Genomic DNA, 8,887 nt, shown 5'->3' with positions numbered 1-8,887 from the left:
TATGCACACCTCTGCCACTTGAGTCACACCTTATTACTGGATGTACCTGCGTAGAACCAAGTAAATCGTCAATCTTTTTATTGAGAAGTTCTACCTGATTAGAGAGCATGGTGACTGAATCGATGTTATAAACGCCATCTGCTTTCGTTGGCTTTGCCCTCATAACTTGCCACTGATAATTATTCAATAACATCTCCTCTATAAATTCATAGGCATCTTCTGGTGTTTTATTGTTGATGGTTCCACCAGCAGCTAAGTCATCCATTTGCCGAGTCGAGGGATTCAGGCCATTGTGGAATGTTTGTACTTGAAGCCAAAGCGGTAACCCATGGTGAGGGCACCTTCTCAGTAAGTCCTTGTATCTCTCCCATGCATCGTAAAGTGTTTCTAAATCCATCTGCACAAAAGAAGAGATATCATTGCGTAATTTAGCTATTTTAGCCGGTGGAAAATATTTCAGTAAAAATTTCTCGGTCATTTGTTCCCAAGTAGTGATAGACCCTCGTGGTAACGAGTTCAACCACTGTTTAGCTTTGTTTCTCAGTGAAAAGAGAAACAACTGAAGACGTATGGCATCATCAGAAATGCCATTAATTTTAAATGTATCGTAAAATTCCAAAAAGTTCACTAAATGAGCGTTGGGATCTTCATCCTACAAACCATCAAACTGAACAAACTGCTGTATCATCTGAATAGTGTTAGGTTTTAATTCAAAAGTATTTACAGCTATAGCAGGTCTAACTATGCTAGATTCAGTTCCTGTTAAAGAAGGTTTAGCATAATCATACACAATATGTGGAGCAGGATTTTGATTAGCCGCAATTGCAGGAGGTAGCTAATTGCCTTGGTTTTCAGCCATCTCATCGGTTGGAGGTTGAGTATCGTCTTCTCGCTCGTTCTCCGTGTATCGTAAGCTACAGCTTATTTCTTTTTGATTTGTATGAACTGTGCGATCGATTTCTTCGTAAAAAAGTAATAGTCCTGACAGGTTTCTTCTAGTCATAAACTATAAAAACCTTCTAAGAGAAAAAAATAAGTAAATTAATAAATAATAATAATAAACTAAAATTAAATTGCAAGAAAAATAAATGGCTAAAGTAATAAAAATTTAGCATTCCTAATATTTTGAATCCTCGGCAACGGTGCCAAAAACTTGATCACGTGATTCGTAACAAGTAATAAATATTTATAATGAAGATCAAACCTAGACTAACTATTATCACGATGAAAAGGCAAGCGCACCTATCGAACAATAGTATAGTAATGGCAAGACCGGGATATCGTACCCAAGGGACCCAAAAGTACTAGTAATAACTATCTTTTTATTATCTAACCTAAGAATAAAAGGGTTTGTTTATTAAACTAATTATCTAAACTAATTAACTAATTTAATTGAAACAAAGAAAATTTGGAAAAAGACTTGAAGAAAAGAAATTGATAAAGACGACACCCAAGGAGGAATCCACCTAGATTTCACATGTTATCTGACTCTGAACTAGATGATTTATTCAATTGGCTTGATCCGTGAGATTCCCTAACATATGCTATTATCCCTTTTGAGACTAATAACGTCTAACCATCAGTTGAATTAATTGAAATTTTTTTCTTAATTAAACCCCTAAAGAAGCAGTAAATCACTCTATGGACTCCCATATTAGGTTTCACCCTAGTCTGGCAAAATCTCGTAACCCTATTTCTAGGCGTTCGATCAACTCCGCTTAATTATGCCAAATCTACTCTTAGGCAGGGTCTATTCCTCCTCTGCATAAGCACATCAAATCATGAATTAATACCTGGAATATTAACTCAAGCATTAAGAACACATAATTAAGAACAAATCAAGTATTTATCATACAGTTCAGATAATAATAACAAGATCCATCATAGGTTTTATCCCCCTTAGGTATCTAAGGGGTTTAGTTCATAATAAAATAAGAGTACATCTCAAAAGTATAAAAATAACAAAACATGAAGAAAACTCTAAAACCGCTGAAGGAATTCTGAGAGAGATCTTCAGTCTTGGAGTAGCTCCGGCTTTTGGGATGGGTCGTTTGGCTTCCTTCAAGTAATTCCTGGCGTGTGGTTCTATATACCAGAAAAGTTCTGGAAGAGGCCCCCTTTCTAGGTCATACTTAAGGTATTTATATAGGCTTTGGATTGGCTTTCTTCCTCCCTAAGTACCCTTTTCTGTGTAAAATACAACTCTTTGAAAAAAGGACATGCCCGTGTGCCACGGCCGTGTGACGTGTTTGACAGGCCATGTTCGATCCGTTAAATTGCACAAGGTAGTGTGGGTCAATGGCCAGGCCATGTGAATTGCGGAGCCTTGGTCGACACCCTCGAAGGACACGGGCGTGTGAGCAGCCCATGTGGCAAGGCTTAGGCTGTGTGATCTTCTCGATTTGGTCTGTTTTGTCCTTTTTTAGCTCATTTTTGGCTCCTTTTGACTCTTGGTGCTCTCCTGAGTACAAAACATGAAATAACCGGATTAAGAGCACCAAAATCCTCAAATCTAGTAGTAAACATCCATAAATATGCTAAGTATTTAGGGTAAAACTATGCATAATTTGGCGTTTATCATCTTCAAATCTTTAACGCGAACACAATGGCGGCTAGCTCCAAATCATGTGTCAGATAATTTTTTTCATGTGGTTTCAATTGCCTCGAAGCATAGGCTATCACTTTGCCTTCTTGGATAAGCACACAACCCAATCCATTTAAGAATGCATCACTATAAACCAAAAATTCTTTTCCCATCTCAAGTTGCACGAATACCGAAGCATCAGTTAACAATGCTTTTAATTTCTCAAAACCCTATTGGCACTTTGCTGACCATTCAAACTTGATAACTTTTTGTAAAAATTTTGTCTTCGGAGAGGCAATCATAGAAAATTCTTTAATGAACCTTCGAGAATAGCTAGCCAAGCCCAAAAAGCTTCTAACCTCAGATACATTCCTTGGAGGTTTCCAATCAACAATGGTCGAAATCTTACTCGGATCAACTTGGATCCCATCACCTAATACAATATGCCCAAAAAATCCAACTTCTCTAAGCCAAAACTCACTTTTTCTAAACTTAGCATACTGATAAGTCATAATTTATACATATTTTTATTCCATACTTAGCACATATTTGGATGAATTATCATTAGGTTTATGGAATTTGATGCTCTTAATCCTTTAATTTCATGTTTTATACTTAGGTGAGTATAGGAGAGTAAAAAGAGCGAGAAACGGGCCAAAAACGAAGAAAATTGGTCAACGTAGGAAATCAATACGGCCTGGACTTCCTTACACGGGTAGACCACACGTAGTTTTAGCAGACTCTAACATGGCCTAGACTTCCTTACACGGGTAGACCACACACCCGTGTCTATTCAACAGAATCTAACATGGTTTGAAGCACTTACACACGGGCGTGTTCCTGTCGAGCCCAAGTTTAGTTCTATTCGAAAAAGGACACTCTTGAGGGTTTGGAAGCATTATAAAGCCTATTTAAACATCCTAGAGAAAGCATTTAAGGGACACGCGGAGTAGGAGGCAAGGAACTACTCGAAGAAAACCGATTGATCCATCTCAGAAGCCAGATTCTCCTTCAAGACTGAAGATCTCCCTTCACTTTCTTTCGGGATTTTTGGGTTTCTTTATGTTTTGTTATCATTATTCTTTTGAGATGTTTTCTTTTACACTTCTGAACTAAATCCCCTAAATACCTAAGGGGAATAAAACCTAAGACGGATCTTGTTATTATTTTCTGAATTATATGATAAATATTTGATTTGATCTTAATTATATGTTCTTAATTCTTGCTTTAATATTCCAAGATATTGATTCAAGTATTGATGTGCTTATTCAGAGGAGCAAATGTCCCTGTCTAAGAGTAGATCTAGCATAATGAAGTGGAGTTGATTGCACCTCAAGACATAGGGCGACATAAATCTACTGGATTAGGGTCAAACCTAATAAGGGAATCCATAGATTGAGTTAATGCAACACTAGGGGTTTTAATTAAAAAGAGATTTCAATTAATCAACCTAGGGTTACATGCTATTAGTCTCGAGAGAGATAATAATATAAATTAGGGATTTCTACAGATCAAGTCAAATGAATAAATCGTCTAATTCAAAGTCAAATAACAAGTGAAGTCTAGGTGGATTTTTCCCTTGGGTATTGTCTAAATCAATCAGTTTTCCCAAAAGTATTTCCCCAATTTACTTTCTGTGCATTCTTAGTTTAGTTAATTAGTTTATATAAAACAAATCCCCTTATTTTTAGCTAGATAATAAAAAGAAGGTTAATACTAGTACTTTTAGTTCCTGTGGGTTTGACATTCTGGTCTTGCTATAAGCTATACTACTGTTGTAACACCCCGAACCCGAAACCGACACCGGAGTCGAACACGAGGTGTTAACTGACTTTAACCCCTTATAAAATTTATTTTCCGGACACTGCCCAATCTGTGTACTAGTCTTTTTAAAAATCATATCTTGAGTTTCGTAACTCGAAAATCAGTTTTGTAATTTTTCCCAGAAACTAGACTCATGTGCCCATCTATGTATTTTTTTCTAGAATTTTTGGTCGGGCCAATTAGTACAGTTTATTAGTCAAAGTCTCCCAAGTTGCAGGGGTCGACTACACTGACCTTTTCCCATTACGACTTGGATATCTCCCTGCATGGGGCTTCAATACTGATGCCGTTTGTTTCTATGAAAACTAGACTCAGAGAGGAATCTGTACATATATGGTACGACCCCTAATTATCTCTGGTTAATTTATAATGAATTTCCAAAGTCGGAGCAGGGAATCCAGAAACCGTTCTGGCCCTGTCCCACAAAAATCTGATTATCTCTTAATATACTGCCCATATGATCTTTTCGTTACTTCCTCATGAAAACAGACTCATCGAGCTTCGATTACATAATTTATTCATCAATTAATTCCACTCCTACTATTTTTAGTGATTTTTCAATCTCATGACACTGCTGCTGCCAGCATCTGTTACGAAAGTAACTAGGTCCATTTCATGCCTACCCTTGATCCAACTCAATCGAACATTCGTGCCATTTTCGCATGGCTTAAAGTTTACATGCCAAAGTTCAAACACAACGTAATAGCTTATACATGCCAAAATGTTCTTCTAAGCCAACTAAGAAGAAAGTACCAAAACTTGCTATCCGGTGTGATGACTTCGATGACGGCCCGATCACGCAAAAAGAGATGTGTCCAAGAAACCTAGAATAGGTGACAAGGAAACACCGAGTGAGTTTATAACTCAGTAAGTCATAAGCTATGCACTACCATCCATCAATAACATTATCACAAGAGAAAACAAAATGGAACGAGGCTAATTACTCCATCCATTCCGAACCATACCATAGTTCCTCCAACCTATCGATTCAATTTCATATCAATTCATGCATTCACATTCCATATACTCATCAATAGGACATTGAAGCATTTTCATAAATCAATTTATTTTCATTACAATCATACGACTAAACGGCCTTTCACCCATCCTACGATAAATTTTATGTACGTGACTTCAAGTATAGTTGTCACATAGGTTCAAACTTACCGAGCTCAACACCAAGTATAAGCATAGCACCTATTAGCCATGTACTCAAGACACTTACCCGATCCGCTGTCCGCGATCGACTCAATAGTGTCGCACACATAGTGTCCATAATGATTCACGAATGCATATTGAGTCCGCACACTCAGTGCTATATAATCAACTCGCACACTTAGTGCTACGTAATCAAATCGCACACTTAGTGCTACATAGTCAAACTCGCACACTTAGTGCCGCATGGTCAATTCGCACACTTAGTGCATCATATTCATTTCGCACACTTAGTGCAACATAGTCAAATCGCACACTTAGTGCTGTACAATTTAATCCCGCGCACTTAGCGCCAATCACATGGTCATAAATGGTTATACCCGCACGTTTAGTGCCGAGATCAACAACTCAGTACATCTTACCTCTTTTCTTTTCATTCAACAATTTCATCATCACATACGTACATGCATATATATATATATGTATATTTATTCATTCCATTCAGCATCAATACATAAACATTATGACCATTTGAAATAATACCAACTACATGCTTAATGACTTACCTTGTGTTGGGTAAGACGGTTCCAACTCGACTACTCAGTGATCTTTTCTTTGCCTTTATCGGATCTAGTTCCCTTTTGCTCTTGAGCTTAAGTTCAACAAAATTTAAAATAGTCATTAATCGACTATTCAAGTATTATTTTCAGAATAATATATATATTGATTTGACCTTCACACACATAGATTATAGTAAGCTTTATAATAATCAATAAATAACTCATTGGCAAATTTTCATTAATGTTTACAACAAAATCACATATTCACTACGAGCTGTTTTCCTGAGTAGTAGTCGCTAAATTGTTTATAACTGGAGTTACAAAACTCCAAATCACTAGCCGTTAATTTTCCCTGAATATAGACTCGTATATCTTCCATCCATAAAATTTTCAGAATTTTTGGCTTGGCCAATCAATACCAGATTTTTCTTAAAGTTTCCCCTGTTTCACTGTTTGACTATTCTGACCACTCTTCACTACGAATCAAATTTCTCATTTTACAGAATTTAAAATGTGTTGTATTTGATCTCATTTGAAACTAGACTCATTAAGGAGTCTAAGCATATAAATTTTATCTTATAATCATTTTTGTACAATTTATAATGATTTCCTAAAAACAGAACAGGGAATCTAGTAGTCATTTTGACTCAGCCCCACAATACTTCAAATATCTCAAGATCGGTAACTCTTTTTTTTTATAGTTTCTTTTGTAAGAAAATAGACTCTTCAAGCTTTAATGGCATAATTCACTCAGCTTCTAATTCAACTCCTACAAATTATGGCGATTTTCCAAAATCACCTTACTGCTGCTGTCCCCAAACAGATTATTACCAAATCAAATACTAACATTAGCATTTCACCTTAATAGCTAGCTTACCAAGCCTTAATTTAACATATTAATCTTTAACATATCTTTCACTTTTCATCAACAACTATCAAAAAGCTCAAGCACTCATCAATGGCAAAACACAAAATCATCATCAATCCACAAAATTGAACCATGGGTTTTTAGAACTCAAGTCAACTACTAACATATGCATGCATCTCAAGAACAACATCAAACATACCTTAGTCTAGCAAACCACCATAGCCGATTTTCTCAAGCTCTTCCCCTTCCTTTCTTTCCTCTATTCGGCCAAAGGTGTTCAAGAATGAACACATTTTTTTTTGTTTTCTTTCCTCAACTCACGGCAACAAGGGGGGTATGGATGAGACCATTTTTTTCATCACCCTTCCTTTTCATTGTTTAATTATCATGCTCTTTATTTTATTTTTCTTAGCATACATCACTAGCATAACATGTTGGTGACATGTTTCCACCCATAGCATGGCCAGCCACTATGCTTTAATTTGGCTAATTTGACATGCAAGGACAAACACTTTCCCACATATATTAATGGGCCACTTGAACACTTGCCTAGCATATTTCTAAATTGTCTCACATATGTCCCTACTAATAAATTCCACATACACTGACCAAATTAAAGTATGGAACTATCACACAAGCATTTACGCACATCATAAACACAGAATATAATCTTTAATTATTTATAAGACTCGGTTTTGTGGTCCCGAAACCACTTCCCGACTAGGGTCAATTTTGGTCTGTCACAACTGTTTGATAGGTGCGCTTGCCTTCATCGTGATAATAGTTAGTTTTCAAGTACGATCAATCATAAATATAAAACTTATCATGAGACGATCACATCAAGTTTTTGGAGCCGTTAACGGGGAACTAAAATATTAGGAACGCTTAATTTTTATTACTTTAGCCATTTATTTTATTGCAATTTAAATTTTATTTTAGTTTTGTTAATTTTACTAAATTTTGTTTTGTTTTCTTCTGACAGGTTTTTATAGTTTATGACTAGAAGAAACCCATCAGGACCATTACTTTTTGACAGTGAGATTGAAAGCACAGTTCGCAGAAACTGAAGAGAAATAAGGCGAAACCTAAGAAACATAGAGGAAGGACAAGAGGAAGATATCCATAATACAATCGAGGAGATGGCTGAAAATCAAAATAATCAGCTTCATCCTGTGGTTGCTGCAGATCCAATAAATCAGAATCCTGCTCCTTGTACTATGTATGATTATGCTAAACCTACTTTAACAAGAGCCGAATCGAGTATAGTTAAACCTGCTATTGCTACAAATAATTTTGAACTGAAACCTAACATAATTCAAATGATACAACAGTTTGTTTAGTTTTGCGACACTCTTAAGATCAATGGCGTTTCTGACGATGCCATTCGCCTTCAGTTGTTTCCCTTTTCATTGGGAACAAAACTAAACAGTGGTTGAACTCGTTACCACGAGGGTCAATCACTACTTGGGAACAAATGACCGAAAAATTCTTACTTAAATATTTTCCACCGGCTAAAACAGCTAAGTTGAGGAATGATATCTCTTCTTTTGTGCAGATGGATCTAGAAACACTCTATGATGCATGGGAGAAATACAAGGATCTATTGCGAAGGTGCCCTCACCATGGGTTACCTTTATGGTTACAGGTTCAAACTTTTTACGACGGTGTGAACCCCTCAACAAGACAACTCGTCGACGCAGCCGTCAGTGGAACTTTAAACAACAAAACACCTAAAGAGGCTTATGAATTTATTGAAGAGATGCCATTGAATAACTATTAGTGGCAAGTCATGAGAACAAAGCAAACAAAAGCAGCTGGTGTTTTCAACCTCGACGTGGTTACTATGCTATCTAACCAGGTAGAACTTTTAAATAAAAAGATTGATGGTTTATATGG

General features: G+C 36.4%; 2 non-coding genes across 2 annotated transcripts; one reads left to right on the top strand and one right to left on the bottom strand.

Moving 5' to 3' along the window:
• The first annotated feature begins 323 nt into the window (after positions 1-323).
• LOC121231646 (small nucleolar RNA R71) lies at positions 324-430 on the top strand. Its single transcript, XR_005929702.1, has one exon. It is a non-coding gene; the product is annotated as a small nucleolar RNA R71 (small nucleolar RNA).
• An 8,083-nt stretch (positions 431-8,513) lies between these two features.
• LOC121231420 (small nucleolar RNA R71) lies at positions 8,514-8,620 on the bottom strand. Its single transcript, XR_005929478.1, has one exon. It is a non-coding gene; the product is annotated as a small nucleolar RNA R71 (small nucleolar RNA).
• Between the last annotated feature and the right edge of the window lie 267 nt (positions 8,621-8,887).

The sequence above is a fragment of the Gossypium hirsutum genome, chromosome A06 (genome assembly GCF_007990345.1).
Source record: "Gossypium hirsutum isolate 1008001.06 chromosome A06, Gossypium_hirsutum_v2.1, whole genome shotgun sequence".
In the NCBI taxonomy this organism is placed as follows: Eukaryota; Viridiplantae; Streptophyta; class Magnoliopsida; order Malvales; family Malvaceae; genus Gossypium; species Gossypium hirsutum.
This window is presented reverse-complemented; position numbering and strand designations above follow the sequence as displayed.